The 17,767-nt window shown below is 38.9% G+C and overlaps 1 long non-coding RNA gene and 1 pseudogene across 1 annotated transcript in view; both read right to left on the reverse strand.

Annotated features, from left to right (window-relative positions):
- Nucleotides 1-1,136: 1,136 nt before the first annotated feature.
- Nucleotides 1,137-5,051, reverse strand: LOC138032790 (uncharacterized; annotated as a pseudogene).
- Nucleotides 5,052-8,203: 3,152 nt separating this feature from the next.
- Nucleotides 8,204-17,767, reverse strand: part of LOC138032801 (uncharacterized) — an 11,805-nt gene continuing 2,241 nt past the window's right edge. The window contains exons 2-4 of the long non-coding RNA XR_011128453.1: nt 14,973-15,040; nt 11,507-11,656; nt 8,204-8,531 (exon numbers count right to left, since the gene is read on the reverse strand). This is a non-coding gene — a long non-coding RNA (uncharacterized lncRNA). The remainder of the gene's footprint in view (nt 8,532-11,506; nt 11,657-14,972; nt 15,041-17,767) is intronic.

Consider the following 17,767-nt stretch of genomic DNA (forward strand, 5'->3'; position numbering starts at 1 on the left):
GTAAACATATTTTCACAAATCCCATGATACAGTGTACTTTGCGGGGTTGTTTAAATTCTAAACAATGTACATCCAGTTTGCTGAAGCATGATATAGTCATAAGAGTAATTAATTTGTATTGCAATATGGGAATGGGAAAATAGTCGGTTATCGACAAAAAATATCTTAAGCGTGTGCAGGGATGGCGCAGTGGAGAGAGCACTCGCCTCCCTTCAATATGGCCCCTTGGCGAAGCCGTGAATAACCACTTAGTTTTCACCTTCTAAGTAGAAATCTCAATTTACAAGTAATTAAGCTTCAAGATGTGACACCTTTCTTTATAGGTATCTTGCCATGTAAAATAATGCTATGTAAACAATATATAAATCAAATTGAATTCTTTTGTTTTTTTTTTTTGTTTTTTTTTAAATTGTATTCAAAGATGCTCCTCTGGTGCCTTTTTAGAGACGCAAAAAGAGAGCACTCCCCTCTCACCAATGTGGCCCGGGTTCGATTCTTTGATGCAGAGTCATATGTGGATTGAGTTTGTTGGTTTTCCACTCTGCAACGAGTGGTTTTTCTCCGGGTACTCTGGTTTCCCCCTCCCCTGGAAAAAAAAAACAAAACAAAACAAAACAAAACAAAATTGGATTTGATGTGCATTAATTTGTTATTTTCAGTTTACAGTGTCCCTAGTTAGTACCCAGCGCTAGAGGACTAGACACTGAAATAAAGTTCCTGTCTTTTTCTTTTTTTTTTTTTTTCCTTTGCTTTGCTTCCTCCTGAAGATTTCACTTGTCATCGATTTATTTGTTAGATTTCCCTGCTAGCAGAAGTCTCTTTTTTTTTTTTTTGCATTCGCTCGGCTGACAAGTATGGGAGAGTTGCTATGGGTCGAAACTCTCTGTGTTGAGCACGCGTGGCGGTTACTTAGCGACGGAATCCTCACATGATACTTCATGTTGTGTGGGCTCACTTTACAACAGCGGAATTACTTTAATGCAATGAGTGAGACACAGTGGGCTCAAGTCACAGTCAGCGAAGATGTTATGGGGCATCAGGCGCGTAGCGTGGCCATCTTTTCAGGTACGCACAAGTACATATGATCTAGAAACCAAAGTAAACAGAGCGAAAAATACTGCGTTCTTTATTTCTTGTCAAAATAGTTGTGTGAATACAAGCAAAGAACAAAGCGTCTTGTCCTTATTTTGAGCAAACTAGGTGCATTGAAACATTGTTTTGGTCGTGCTAGCGTGACTGAAATTGTCAAGAACGTTCTCGGAACGTCGCTCCTTTGTCACGAACGTTCTTGGAACGTCGCTCCTTTGCAACCTCGCCTTTTTGTTGCACGCTGGCCAAACAACACTGCATTGTTAGTGCAAAAAAAAAAAAGGTACAATGCAAAACTAAGTTAGAACATGGTATGGCTTTTGTTTTAGTTTTTAGAATTTAATCAAAGTGGTGCTTTCATCACGAAACCTTGGTTGCGTACAAGTAAAATGTTAAGAATAGAAACGATTGCTACAAATTTCAAAATTTTCTGGTCACTTCAAGTACGCACGTGCGTATATGCGTATAGGACGCTACGCGCCTGGGCATGCGGTCTGAAGAGTGCCGTCCAAGGTTGTGGACGGCGGTTGGATCAAAGTGAGTTTCGACCCAAATCTCGACCCCAGAGCTCTCCTCTTGGTCGATCCAGGCTCTGGTGAAAAGAATGATTTCGACTCATGGCAGAGGTCTTTTTTCCCGTGGACAACGCAAAAAGAAAAATAGACCTCAGCTAGCAGGGAATTGTTTGATAAATCGTTGTAAACAAAGCGGTTTCGAGCATAAGCCCAAGTTAACAGTTTTTAAACTGTTAATACGAATTTGCCTGATGAAGGGCTAGTTGACGCTTAAAACGTCAGCTTTTTCACAGTGTTTATTCACTTCCGGGCCACCGACGCAGCACCACAGTTTCTTTCGAAACTAACTCTTACATTTGTCTTATTACCGAGTAATACTCGATTCCATCAACTCAATAGACCTTATTCATAAATGGCGGTCATAATTATTTATAATTCTTTTGTCCACGTGCAAATTGGCCTACTAAGCCTCATTTTAGAGCAAAAAATCTTTTCAATTCACTGTATGGTGTCGAGGCTTGGTAGGCTAATTTGCTCTTCGGCAAAAGAATTATAAAATGACCGCCATTTATGAATAAGGTCTATAACACTGAAATTAAAGGCATTAAAATTAGCATTTTATTGCGTCTTTCAAATTGGCGATGTTTTCTTTTCCGTGCAGCTGCTTAATTAATTAAGTTGTTAACGGCCGTTCGCAACTGCTTCGATACTTTCGGTAGGCATGTTCAATAAAAGAGATCGGCTCTTTTGCGCAGCTTCGTAAACTTTAAACAAGAGAAGTTGATTTTTACTAAAATGTACCCCCGCTAACAATGTGCGTAATTTGGACTAGGTCAGAGGTGATTATCATAGAATCACGGCCTCTATTAACGAGAATGAAATCTTTCGCAAAGCCTTTGCATCAAATAACAAGAAAATCCTGATCATCATGACAATCGTCCTCGCTATCTTTGCGGGTAGTCAACGAAAACAATCGTTTTGTCTTCCTGCAGACGACCGCGCATCCTACAAGCGCAAAAGAACACATCGGTACAATGGAGATCAATGCAGGGTACGGTCGGTCATTTTCCACTTGGCTCAGAAGTGCAATAGCGGTGGAATAGCTTGCAACAACTCCAAGGAGGCATCTGGATGACTTGAAGAACCACATTGCAAAGTTAGCTACGATGGCCCCGATTATAATGTCGCCTGTGCCGAGAAAAACGTGAGAGTCGTTCTCTCCGAAACGAAAGGTAAAGACCGATGGCAGCTCCCACGCACTGTTCATTTCAAAATAGCTGACACAGTAAATTTCCGCATTCGCCTACGGCTTAAGAACTGAGGGGTTTGGTTCATTCGCGCAAGAAGGCAGACCTCATAGAAGAGGGCTGTCCACAAAAATATCTGTAAGAAGGCAAAGTTTCGGAATTGTACGTGACTGGCCAGAAAATCAAACATCGCGATAATTAAGTTGTTGATAATCCATCGAAATTGTGTTTGAACTGACAGAAACCACACGGCTCCGAAGAGAATGCCGAGCAGGTATCCGATCTTAAACGGAATCCACTCGGCAATCGCGATTACGATGAAAGTCACCACTGCAATATGTTGCAAAGCGATCATCACAGAAGGGAAAAATTGGAGAACTACGACCGTCAGGCCCATAGCAGCGAAGTATAAAAAGTTCAAAAATAGGTACTGTATAAGATTGAGTTCTCTTCCCGTTTCCTGGAGTCTTGTCGATTGGTATTCTTGGTTATCAGGTTTTGTTCTTTCAAGCGTCGATTGTCCTTTCCGCCGCATTTTTTCACCGTAAATAGCACTGAGAAAGACCAGAGCGCTAACCGAAGCATCCATGATCCAGAAATTGTGAAGGAACATTTGGAGAAAAAAGATTTCCAATTCACCTCTATAGCTCTGATTAAAAGTTTGACGGAACCTTCCTTGATTTGAAACGATCTTTTGACAGAAATATAAGCACCTGTTTTGACGTCACAACGTGAAAAACTGTGATCGCAACGTGAAAGTGTTAAATAAGTTATTAGTGGCAATGGGGTCTTTTGTTGAGATTAACTGGTAAATTATCTGCAGGTTCAGAAACTAAGGAATGCGAATGATGTGATAAATTATAGTACATTGTTTTGGGGTATTTTTAAACTGACATTTCAAGTCTTTCAGATAACATCAGTGGTGGAACGAACCTTCGTGAAAAGCGTAAATACATGATTGAACGCCACTGGCAATTTCCTTTCATGCGAAAAGTCAAATTAAGGGAGCCGTGTTTTGCGTCGAACCAGCGAAAGCAAAACCGACATTGTTACTTGTAAGACCCCGAAGCGGCCTCTTCAGTCTTTAGATGTGTGAGACTTGCAAGAGGCGAAACAGCCAGTAGGTTTAGAAATCGCCATACAGTTTCACTACTTGCATTGCTCACTGCAAGAAGTGCAAGTCAGTGATGGGTTTCTCTGTATCACATATACACCAATATACAACTTTGTTATGTTTCAGCAGGGCAACGCATCTACGAATACAGCATTCTGCTTACACAGAGGAGCTGGACGACCTACAACGTTCCGTGTACATGACTTTTTTTTTTTTTTTGGAGCAGTTAATGCTGGCTTGATATGACATATTTCTAACCATCGTACTACTACTAGTAGCCCACTAAAGAAAAAGTCAAAATCCTTAGCAAAGTCTATTGATTGTGTTTTATTCGACTTAATTAAATGAATGTCTAATTCTATTCTATAATTTTTTGGATAGTATGGAATGTACCAATAAAGTCTACGTTAGCTTCAGTTGGCTTTAACGGAGGCCTTCACGGTGGTTTGACAAACAGCGAGAACAATGTTTCTATGGACTTCATAAGATGGCAAGGTATAATTAAACAAAAGAGTAACGGGACAGCGGAAGCAATGTTACACAAACATTCTATCCAGCATTTGCATTGCAAAACACAATTTTATTGTGAATTATCACCACACATTGGATAATGTGCATAGGTACTGGAGCCTGTTTCTCGAAAGACCCGAAAACTTTTTGGCTCCAAAAATCCATTCGGGAAAACTGCCACTCGCTTGGCCCAGTTCGGTGCAAAAGTCGATTGACATCAATCCGCCGTTAATATTAACCCTTTGTCTCCCAGAAGTGATCGGCATGTAAACTCTCCTCAGAATTTCAATGAAATGTCAGTCAGACAGGTATCGAGAAGGAGGTTTGATCTTGTGATATGTCACCAAATTCTCAAAACTACCAAACAATGAAATGTATATAAATGAAATTATATAAGATAAAATGAATCATATATTGAACTAATTCATTTCAGATATCATTTCGTTCGTTGGTTCATTCATCACGGGAACGTTTGAAATTACAAATGACCAGCCGCCAGCATCAGTGAGGTCCTGAATTTTTCAGTCTTCTCTAGGCAATTGATAAATTTGCGTTCTTAACTGCGAAGATCATAGCTTCATTTAAAGTCCGCCGCACACGGTGAGGAAAGAACTGAGCAAACGGCCTCGCGAGGCGGTTTGCTCAGCTGTTTTCTCACGTGTGCGGGGAACTTCTGGTGAGAAATTGGCCTCGCGAGGCCGTGAGGAAAAAATCAAACATGTTAGATATTTTTCGCCTCGCGAGGAAAATTCCTCATTGTGTGCGACCATCGTGAGAATCGAGTTGAGCTTGGTCAATGAAGCATCCAATAAAAATACATGGCATTCTCCCGTGACTTCAGTGAGGGCGGAATTTCTTCCTCCGACACCATCCTGAAACGCTGGAGTCACGTGAACATGCCATGCATTTTTATTGGATGCTTGATTAAACCAAGCTCAGCTCGATTCTCACGCGCGATGGCCGCACACATTGAGGAATTTGTCTCGCGAGGCCAAAAATATCAAACATGTTTGATTTTATTCCCACGGCCTCGCAAGGCGAATTTCTCACCACAATTTCCCCGCACACGGGAGGAAACGGCTGAGCAAACCGCCTCGCGAGGCAGTTTGCTCAGCTCTTTCCTCAAGTGTGCGGCGGGCTGTAAGAAATCTATGGTACTAGTTAGGAGAATGCAGGTTTTGTTCTTGGAAATAAAAGGGTTCAATTCCAACCAAGGGCTGAATTTTGCCCGCCAGAAAAACAAGTGTAATTTTGTGCTGAATGAAAGCAAAAGTCAAAGTCACCATTTTGATCAGAAAACTAAAAGCAAATATCCTGCGAGCAATTGCTTTCTCACACGCTTCTCGAGAAAGAAACCAATGCGAGCGTCCGTTAATTAGTTTCTTTGAGTGAGCCGCCGTCCAGCGCCAAGGACGAATAAATTAAATCTGAACTGGTAAAAGGAGTTAGTAAACTTGTTTTTCAGCTTACGAATGCGTTTAGCTACGTAATTGCTGCGTTTCGGCGAGCCTGCTGTGTAGTGATACTTATCCCGTTAAATAGGACGAAGCCGGATATCAAATGCATCACGCGGGGAGTGACGTACATTGCACATGATCAATAAAAAAATCTAAGAGTTGCTCGCAGAGGAGAAACCAGATATCCCCAGGATAGAAGCAAAATGACTATTAAAATTGATGACTCAAAGCTTCTCCAGTCTTAAGAAACAGTGCGAATTGTGACAACCGAAAAGCACCAATCAGGCGAATCAACTTGTCTCGATCCGGGAAGCTCCAAAAAAGAGCTGAGCAAACTGCCTCGCGAGGCGGTTTGCTCAGCAGTTTCCTCACGTGTGCGGGGAAATGGTGGTGAGAAATTCGCCTCGCGAGGCAGTGAGGATAAAATCAAACATGTTTGATATTTTTGGCCTGGCGAGACAAATTCCTCAATGTGTGCGGCCGTCGTGAGAATCGAGCTGAGCTTGGTTTAATCAAGGATCCAATAAAGATACATGGCATACACACGTGACTTCAGCGGTTCAAGATGGTGTCGGAGGAAGAAATTCCGATGTCAATGAAGTCACGTAAGAATGAATTTTTATTGGAAGCTTCATTGAACAAGCTCAACTCGATTCTCACGATGGCCGCAAACAATGAGGAATTTGCCTCGCGAGGCGAAAAATATCAAACATGTTTGATTTTTTTCTCACGGCCTCGCGAGGCCAATTTTGCACCAAAAGTTCCCCGCACACGGTGAGAAAACGGCTGAGCAAACCTCCTCGCGAGGCAGTTTGCTTAGTTCCTCACCGTGTGCGGCGGACTTTTAGGAGTTGCATTTCCTTACAAGTGGTAGGACTGATTTCTAGTTTAATTTTGGTTACGTCATGCTGCAACGATATCGACGACGTCACGTACTGATCCTAATACAGCTGTTTCGAGAAGCTTGTCTAAAAGAAGCAACAATACCGAAAGGCATTATGGTAAACTGTCAGTTTGAGTCAACGAAAACATGATGGCAACGCTATCGCAAACGTCACCTAGAGATACGTGCTAATTTTTTTGCTACTGACATTGGGATATGAGGGAGTTTCAAAATTCAGTCAAATGATCCAGACCATGAATTAGTAACAAAGGGTTAGGATTCACAGACAAAGAAGAGTTTGACGACATTAACCTTACTTATTTCATGTCGTGTTTCGCAGAGAAAGTTTGATACAAAAATAGTGGCGCACGTGCAGAGCCATCGTTTTTGCTAATGAACCCTTTTTGGACGTGTTTTGGTGGCGTGATGGCGGGAGAGAGCATCAACATAAGTTTGTGCGTACTGTCACTTTGTTAACGCTATATCCTAAGAACTCTTTCAAGCAAATAGCTCACCGTCGTAGGTCTTCACTGTACGGCCGTGGCATCTTCTATTCTGGGCGTTCACTACATATTGAATACTGTCCCATACTACTTTTCGGCATTGTCGCGAACGCTCTTACGCTTCTTTTCGACAATCTTTCTCGAAACAGCTGTATGCAAGCTACACTCGGCATCATCGGCTTTTGAGACTAGGAAAAGGGTCCTTCGCTCCAATAGTCGGCTCAACTGAAACTTGAGTCAAAAGAGTCATTACCTAAGATTAGTACCTCAATGAAATTTGATTGTGTTTCACATCATAGTAAGTATCATAGTATGCAAAGACTTTACCGCGAGCTAAAGGTGTGAAGGTTCCCTTAAGCCCAACAGTGGCGCCCAGCTACTCGCCAGATCGGCCGTTGTCAGGCCGCTGCCCACAGTGGACCGGCAGATCAGGCGAGATCGAATGAACAGAATCTCAAACGATAATAATTTTACAGCCTCTGCATGGACCCCAATTTTCTGATCGACCTATTTAGCCCAAATCAAGGCAATTAGAACGTCAGATCAGATGCTGTCACTTTCCTTGACGCGACAAAGTTGATCTTCAGTTTTATAATCTACTAATCAGCGAAATAAATGTACATTTTGAAGAGCACGTTTTTTTGTCCGTATAACGAAAGCCAGTCGAAAGGAATATTTGAATAAGAGCTGTGTGATTCAATAATTTTCTAAAGTTGCATGACGTTGTACGTAGCGGGTATCAGTTTCTTTTCTGGGAATCACAACGGATTAAATTGGACGAAAATCCTGCCAGCTGTTTTGTGCTCGAGATTGACAACAGCTTTTACTGGTGCTATTTATATTTTACTCAGGAAGGGTTTTTAGTGAATAATGGAACATGGACAATTTGAACATTAGATAATAATTTATTTCTTTTATTCAACTTACAATATTTTACAATAAAATAACAAATCTTAACCAAGCGTAATTAGACATTACAAAAAAAATACAAAATTTATATAAAAATATTATTCTTCATACACTTTTGGAAATTAAGTCGGGGGAAAAAGGAGCACTATTGCAAAATAACTTTTAAAGAGAACGAAAACTCCTAATCCTCTACCATCGCCAAGATCTTCACTTTTTCCGGTACAATAGGGCCCCCAGACTGCTAGAATATAATCTACACTTGTCGGATCGCATGCCACATCGCATGCCACTTCTAGTACGGCATCTGAGGGATGTGGAGATTATGAGATAAAGAGAAAAAAAAACGGAATAAAATAACCACATCATTGACACAATCTATCTTTTTGTGAGTGCTTACGTGCTTACATATGTTATTATAATAAAGGTTAAAAGAATTAATTAGAAATGGTTTAGGCTATCATCGTCAGTGCAATGCATATTATGGCCAAGTAACGTCTAACCATGCGGTTCTCGATACGTATACACGCAAAGGTTCAACGGGTCTTCCTTTAGACAATGAAAATATATATTTTTTAATGTTATTAGCAACATCTACTCTGAAACATAAATACATGTATACACGTCAAGCCTGTTGTATTAACCTGATACAGAGCAATATTCTATTTTGGGAAGTGCATGTCTAAACGCATAATCGTTTGGCATGCTTCAGGGAAACAACAACGTAAGATCTTGCAGCAAATCTTTAGCAAAACAAAACTTGACTTATACAAATTAAATCACCTGACCACAGTGCTTAGTCGTATGTTTTTGCAACGCTTATTTTACAGGTATTACTAGTTTGAAGGAAAGCAAATAACTCTTTATAGAAAGAATCAAATATATGCATGAAGCAGAAATCGTCTCGAAGATTTCTGTCTATTGTAAGGGGCTTTTATCTTTGAGAAAAAAGCAATGGACTCCTCAACAGACGAGATCTTTAGCACTAGGCAAAGGCATTGTGGGGTGTTTATAGGTGACTCTTGTGCATAGCTGTTGCCAATTAATACTATATTGACTAAAAAAATATTGGGTTTTCTATTTTCCTACATGGTCACATCCACAATGATTTTGGCGGCCAAAATACATGATATTTTTGACATTGTGTTTCGAATTTTACGAGAGCCTTTTTGTTTTGTTCTTTTTAATGCGCTTTTCTTGCTCTAGCCAAACGCAGCAGTGTTCAGCCACTCACGACAGCCCGGAAATGCTAGACACATATGTTATTTTACCTTGTATTTATCGGTTATAACTGGCAAAAAACCTATCTGTTATGCATAAAAAGAAACATCTTTAAAGTCAATTATGTTTCATGATATTTCCGAATTTGTTTTTTATTTCCTTTTATTATTACTGTTTGAGTGAGTGTGCCCTTTCTGTTTTACATGTCGCCCTTTGGCAAAACTTAGAATTGACAACTAAGTGTCAAGCTAAATGCGATTTCAGCGGAGAAAATAAAAATAAAAACAGCTAACAGGAAAATGTATCTTTCCACTTATTATTGGATACGCCAAATTCTGAACCTAGTGGAAAAAATATAAAGTTAGGCGTTTCATACAAGAGCAACTAGCCTCTACACGTTCTCTTACTATTGTTGTTAAAAAGGGTGGGGTTGGAAAGGGTATTATTGTCAGCTCGATGATTGGCCAGTTGGAGTTGTTATCCTCACGTGATGAGGATGGTAGGATTTCATTAAGGCACAAAGAAAACACTTTCTAATGTTTGCCTTAAGGACATTCCGTGAATTTCGGTGCCTAAACCATCTACTAGATTGGCAACAACAACAAAAAAAAAAACAGTTCTTTAGCAACTTATTATCTTCTTATGTCTTGAAAGTCGTTCTTTTGTCGGCCGTCCCCCATGTACGACCTGCAATTGACACGCATGGGCTAATATTTAACAATTATTCTCTGAAATCGCGCGGAATATCGCCTGATACTTAGCCGACGAGGTCGAAAGCAGGGTTGGCTAAAATCAGGTGATATTCCGCAAGATTGAGCAGGATAATTGTTTTAAAACTGCTGCTACTGCTGTTTGTGAACACGCCCCTGTTCACAAACAGCACGCCTTGAGGTTCTTAAAGAACACCAAATGATGCTTACAACTAAGCATAATTCTGTTAAAAGGAAGAAAAACGGTGTTTGAAAGCTGTTAGGGCCAATTAATTTGCTAGTCAGTAGGGTATTTTAATTAAATATATATAGTATCGAAATCGCTTTTTCCGTTGGAGCTGTCTGGATTTTTGAGGTGTTTATCTGAAACTGTTGCTTCCATTGACCAGATAAGTGCGACGATCAATTATTCCTTACGTCAAAAAGGCTAGTGAGTTAAATTAAAGGGGGCGTTGATTGGAGAGTTGGCAATTCTATTTTCGTGTGCATCTTAAGACGTTTTCAAGTTGACATTCATTTTAATCTTGGCTACGCCCAACCACAAGCTGGAATGGTTTCTGTTAAAGCTAAAACCCTTCCTAATCTCTCAACATATTCTTCAGAGAAATTACCAACATTACCACCACTTACTTTAAACAAGCTTTTTGAATTCCCAATTAGGCCAACACTTACTGTACTTAACCTTTAACATGGCCAGACCAAAGAAAATTCCTCAACTTCTCAGAAAGTTTCCTGATACCCACCTTTACTGTATTTTTTCCTTAATGAAGAAATTACGCGGTACAAGTTTCGTTTCTTCTTTAACATTTTCCCTTCCCATAGTATTGATAATGTACTTAAGATCAATAGTCAGTTCCCAAAGGCCTTAATTCTTTGGCCAACACCAAGACTACCGACCTCTGGCAGGTTTGCAAACACGTACATGTAAAGGCCCTTACTTGAAAGTCTAGTTGAATGTGTTTTCCTGAAATGGCAGGGAAAACCAAAAGCCTTTCTTGGTCAAGAATGACCGAAACTGTAGCGACAACTAGTTTTTAAAGTACTGTTTACTAAACAAGCGGGATTGTTTTATACGTTTTAACCTACGAATGGAAGCAGCTTCAAACTCATGCCACGAAAAGCGCGTCCCTCTGTAGTCCGAACAAAGGTTCCAATTATGAGAGGAGAACATTAACTTTTAAGCAGCGATGAAAAACAAGCTGCACATCATTAGCACACTTTATATGACGAATTCTAATGAACACTGTTTAATCGGTTCTTAAAGCTCATCTACAGTATACCTGAGGTTTTTTTTTCCCTGCGATTCCTTATGAATTATTAACAAGTTTTAAAAGAAATATATCTACTTCACCTTGTTCGCACAGACAGTGAAGACTACTCCTTCTAAATCTGTTGGATTGCCAATATCTCTCCTTATTTCTTCCAACCAGCTGTCCAATGATTCAAAACTTTCCCGGTTACCAACATCATACACCAGTCGCTTGTAGAATTCATTGCGAACCTTGAAGGAATTACAAATGCATGTGGGAAAATCAATATTATAATAATAATTATAATAATTATTATAATAATTCTGTAAGTTATTGGGACCATTTAACACATCTTGTGACTTTTATACTTGGGGTTAACTCCCCCAAGTTTTACTTTAATTAACCATCTCCTTCTTACGAGTGGCACTTACAGATGTTACTCTGTCTAACAACAGACAAGTTTAAAGGTCAATGGGGGCCTCTTCTGGAGCGAAAAGGTTAAATTCACAACATCTACAATCCTGGACAAAAGTCTTGGGACACTTGAGCTTTAAAATGAACTTATGTTAGACCATCTATGACACAGTGCCCCCTCCCCATTTCAATGTTGATTGGAATCCCGAAAAACATTCAGAAATGCTGCAGTTTGTTTTCAACATTGCTTGGGGAAGGGGGGCTGGGGCGGCACTTGAGAGGCCACTGAGGGAAATTATTTTTAAATACATGTAGAAGGTAAACCTTTAAGGACGGTGGCTACTAATTGAAAGGTATTTTTGCCCAGGTTTATGATTATGCGGGAAATGTAGATCTTAACAAGTGTTATAATTGAAATCCAAAGAGAAAATTGGGGGTAACCAAGCATTTTTCAAAGCTAATTCACGAACAATATTTGTAAAAACCTTTAAAATACAAAGCCATGTATGGCGTTCTTTCTCAAATTGAAGCTTAATTATCTCTGAAAAATGCATGGTTGCCCCCAATTTTCTTTTTGGATGCCAATAGTACTTACTAGGATCTACTTTCTCTGCTTAATTTTAAACCGCGCAAAAATATCTCTGTATTAGTAAGCATCACCGATAGGAAATCCGAGCATTTTGAGATGCGCAGAATGTATGCGCAATAACAATAGTAGGCACCGTCTTTTTTAAAGGGGTCCCAAGAAATTTTGTCCAGGGCCCTGTTTTTCGAAGGGTGCATAGCACTATCCGCCAGATAATTCACTGTTCCCTGGATAACTCAATTGGTTTTGCCAGTATTTAATTCCGCTGGAAAAGGATTCGTCTGGTGGATAGCGCTATCCACCTTTCAAACAACCCATGAGCCCACGATTGTAAATCCAGGCACTAAAATATTTATGTTTCCTTTTAGTTAAAATGCTTTTAACCTCCTCAGAGTGACAAATGACAAGTAGAGTTTACTCAGTGTCCAACACCTGACTGAAATGATTTTCCCAGTTACAGTTGTAGTAGGGGACGACTCAGGGGTAAAAGGGTTAAACAACGTTTAGGTCCACTCAAAAGCTAATTGCCCCGTTGAACCAATTCCCTCATAAAAGTGACACCAATCGATTTTACTCTGTCTAACACCACATGATTTTGCTTGTCAATGGGAATTGGCTCAGAGGCGAACATGGACCTTTGTCACCTGGCGGGGATGCTGGTCAAAGACAATAGAATTTGTACCCAGAGCCTCTAGTTGATGTGTTTGGGAGCAAATGCTGACAGGGGGTGCAAGACAAAAGTATTCAGTCCATATCAAGGCCCACTAAAAATTTGCTACCAATGTCACATTTGATATTTGCTACTATTGTTCTCGGTTTCCAAACCAGTTTATACATGTTTGACATGTGTGGAATCGGTGTCTGCTAATTGCTTGTCTACATTAAAGCTGCTCTACAGTAGTGATGTACAAATATGTTTTATTTTAATCTTGGAATAGCTTTCTAACCTTGTGAAATCCTTGTTAAAAATACACACATGCAGGCCACCATCTTGGATTATATGTGATCTCATTGAGCTCAACCTGAAGTTTTGCAGGTCAAGCTTGAACACACAAAGCTGTTGAGATTCCTCTTCATATTCCAGTCATGCCTTTTTGTTCATCAACATAAATTGTTCAAATAGGTCAGATGGACGACAAAACGTTCATGTTATTCACATTTCTGAGAGAAAAGTAGGATCAGCTGATCAAAAATAAGACACAAACAGCAGTGATAAACATATTGAACTTGTTCATTTTGATTATGACTTGACGTTTTGTATGTGTCAAGTCATAACCAAAATGAACAAGTTCAATATGTTTATCACTGCTGTTTGTGTTTTATTTTTGATCAAACTACGATGGCCCAAGAACAAAAGTATTTAGGATCAGCTGAGCTCAATGACGTCACGTATAATCCAAGATGGCCACCTGCACGTGTGTATTTTTAACAAGGATTTCACAAAGTTAGAACGCAGCTAGTATTCAAAATTGAAATTTTGGCTGAAAACTTTCTTCTCATGACCTTTCTATTTGTCAAAAAAAAAAAAAAAAAAAAAAAGAAAAGGATTTTGGAGTTCTCTTCTCCTGTAAGCTACAGCTGGTCAATAATTATTATTAACTTGCAGCTATTAGTGAAAAATTAAATTAATTTACTATTATGGGAAGCAATTCTGGTATTTGGTCGGTGTGTTTTAATTACACAGTCACAGTACAGACCATTACCATGGAAATGGTCTGTTTACATATTATTTCCTCTCTCTCCCTGGAAATTCAAGTTTAAAAGCGAAACACAAAACGTTTTTGAAAAGCAGAATTTAATTTGTCATCCCAACAGTATGTAATAAATGAATACATTTATTAATAGCAAGCAGAATTTACTTTTGTACATTAAAAGTTGGCTGATGGAAGACAAAGGTTACAAACATTCACCAAGTGAAGAAGCGACCAGATTTGCTCAAAGATTAATGATGCCATATAATAAACGACTTACTAACCTCATTCACTACTGGAACCGTACTGGGGACTATTTGCCAATGCAGCTAAGGGCCAATATTCCCCAGTACAGCCATCACAACAAATTGCAATCAAGAACATTGAATAGCTGAAGTTAATTAATTACGTAACTTTCTCAGATAAGTACCATCCACTACAGGCCACATGACACAACATTTGGTCAATTGGGATACTAACAAACCCACACATGAGTTGTTATGTCTGTTTGATCAGATGCAGTGAGATGCTGTCTGATCTGCAAGATTTTAAGGTAGCCACGGCAACTGGGAAATTTACCAAGCGAACCGCACTACCACAGAATACCATTAAGTCTATCCAGCCCACTATGTCAGAGTATGATGCACTGAGTTTTACTTTGACAAGATCTTGTAAGATTCTTAATTAAGAAACAAAGTTACAAGATCGTAATAAGAAACTTGTTAAGAATCTTGGTAAGATCTAAATAAGATTTCCACCTGGGTAATAATAATAATTCAAGTATAAGGGCTGTCTCCAAAGTTACATGTAGGTCCATGTTTATCTCTGATTTTGGACAGGCTAAGAAATCAAGATGTAGTAAACACTGATTTCTACCTTGTAAAACACTGGATGTCCAGCCATGTCAAATATATTCACTTTAACCTCGGTCATCAATTGAAACCCTAGAAAAAAAATTCATCATACTGAAAATTAAAAAAAAAACAAATTGCCTCCCATTATAAACTTGACTTGATGCATATCTCTTTCTCTATAAGACGATTTGACAAACCAATAGAAACAATCTCAGGGCTATTGGTAACCTGAAAGTGTGAGCAACAACAACAACTTTTATTGACCCCTTATACTTGAAAAAAAATTAATGTACATGAAGTAAGAATTAAAGCTAAATGGGGTGTTGGCTTTCTAAAATAACTAGAAAGTTAACAAGGTTAGGAAACCAAACTACATAGAATAAATTACAACATAAGGGTCAGAATGATGCATACACACACACACATTGAACTATAGATAACTATAAAAAGGACAAACAAAATTTACAAGCCATGGGGAGAAGGACAGATAAACTTGGATGAAATCCTGAATATAATAAACGAAAAATCAAATTTAAGGCAGCAAATAAATCACAGAATAAACTGAGAAGAAACTCATTACCCTAGGGAAAACAGAAACCAGATTGAAATTAATATTGGCACAGCAATTCATTTTTTAGTTTTTTTTTTTTTAATTTACTAAAAGGAGTTGACTTTATATCTTTCCCAAGAGAGTTCCATACATAAATTTGGTCCTTGAAAGCGAATATTAAATATTCCATAGTTTGTTCTAGCTCGAGGCAGGTAATAAGATTGATTTGCTGCACTTCGTGTATTGTAGTTATGAATATTAAGCACTGAATTGAAGAAGGTATCAAAATTCGAAGGCAATGAGTTATTATGAAATTTATGCATAAAAAGTGCAATATGAAATGTAACAAGATCAGAAAGCTTCATAATTTCTAATAATCTAAACAGTGGAGTTGAATGCTCATCAAACGTAGAAAAAGTCATAAATCGAACTGCTTGTTTCTGTAAAATATATAAAGGCTGAAGTGTAGTTGAGTACGTATTACCCCAGATAATTATACCATAGGTCAGAAATGGGTAGATTAAAGAATAATAGAGATTAGTAAGAATATCAATATTAACATAATGGCGAAGCTTAGACAAGATGCCTACACTTCTTAAGTTTTAATTTTCTTTACAGTACATGCGATTTAAGGTTTCCAAGATAAATTTGAATCAATTAAGATTCCTAGGTATTTAATACAAGATTCCTGTTGCAACTGCTTCCCATTTAGAGTTAGGTGGAAGTTGAATGTTAATTTCCTTTGAGGAGGATGAAAAATTACAAAACTAGTTTTTTCTATATTAAGAGAAAGTTTATTAGCACAAAGCCAGGAATTCACATTAGAGAGTTCATTGTTCATACTTGCCTGTAGAGAGGTGAGATTTTTATGTTTGCAGAATAAATTAGTGTCGTCAGCAAATAAATGAAAATCAAAAACTTTAGAACAATGGTGAAAGTCATTAATATAATATAACAAGAAAAGGATTGGTCCAAGGACTGACCCCTGAGGAACGCCACATGTAATATGAGCAAAAGGCATCACAGGCATCCCAAGCTCAGTGTGAGAGAAGGGCAACAAAAATATACATTGTAAGGATTTGTATGGGAATCCCAACCTGAGAACTGATAATTTTACAAAAAAATTCTCAATTAAAAAGTCTTACCTTATTGCCATTGTGGTTCACTTCATTCCTGTATGGTTTTTTTTCTTTTTTCCAGATTCGACGCGAATTGTGAGCCATTATCAGTTCCTTGGTTGTCAAAGGTTATCGTAAGATACACTGTACATTGTACCAAGGCTGAACACTGATTTTTCAGGACTCCACCAAATGGAGTCAAATATTCCTGGTTAAAAATTCCCACACCCTCAAATCCACCATATAATTCAAGGGCAGGAGGTTTTTCTTTCATTTCAATCTGCTACCCGCACAACCAAAGCCTTGCCAGTGACGTCAGGCAGCTGTTAGTGTCCCAAACAAGTCTATACAACAATGAAAAAGATCCTCTTCCACTATGAACACTACACGGCAACCGTTGAGTTCGGCTTGGTAACAAGTCTTTGTTTGTCGTCCTAGCAGGGCTATAAATGCATGGCTAGCAGATTGAAATGAAAGAAAACCTTTGCCCTTGAATTCTAGGGTGGATTTGTGGCCGTGGGAATATTTTAACCAGGAATATTTGACTCGCTTTGGTGGGCTCCTGAGAATTCAGAGTTCAGCTTTGGTATTAACTTTCTGACTAAAACCTTTGACAACAGGAGAACTGATAATGGCTCAATAGCCCATTTCCGAGTTGCTGCATGCCTCAGTTTCAAAGAGAGTCCTGGTGCTCAACCATTCAAATGGCAATGTCAGTTCCATATTCTTATGCAAATCAAACTAATTTCCCTTACAATAATTTGGTTTATCAACGGAGTTGATAATGTAAATTGACCACCGTACAGAGATTCTAAAAGCTGACGTTTCGAGCGTTAGCCCTTCGTCAGAGCGAATCGAGGGATTATGGGTTACGTGTAGTTTTTATAGTAGAGTAGGAGCTACGCTATTGGTGGTAACATGGCAACGTGAAAAGTAGGAATATATTAGTTAAATGAAAAGCGTTTGTTAATACCGTGAGGATTAAGGGTGCCGATTTGAAAGATGAATTTTTGTTCCAGATTCTTGCGGCTTTCCGTCGTACCTAGATGTAGGGAAAGGCCGCAGATAGCCATGTGTTTTTTGGAGTGGTTAGGCAGATTAAAATGGCGAGCGACTGGCTTAGATGCATCCTTGTCATTCTTCTCAACA

Source organism: Montipora capricornis, chromosome 14 (assembly GCF_036669925.1).
Source record: "Montipora capricornis isolate CH-2021 chromosome 14, ASM3666992v2, whole genome shotgun sequence".
Classification (NCBI taxonomy): domain Eukaryota; kingdom Metazoa; phylum Cnidaria; class Anthozoa; order Scleractinia; family Acroporidae; genus Montipora; species Montipora capricornis.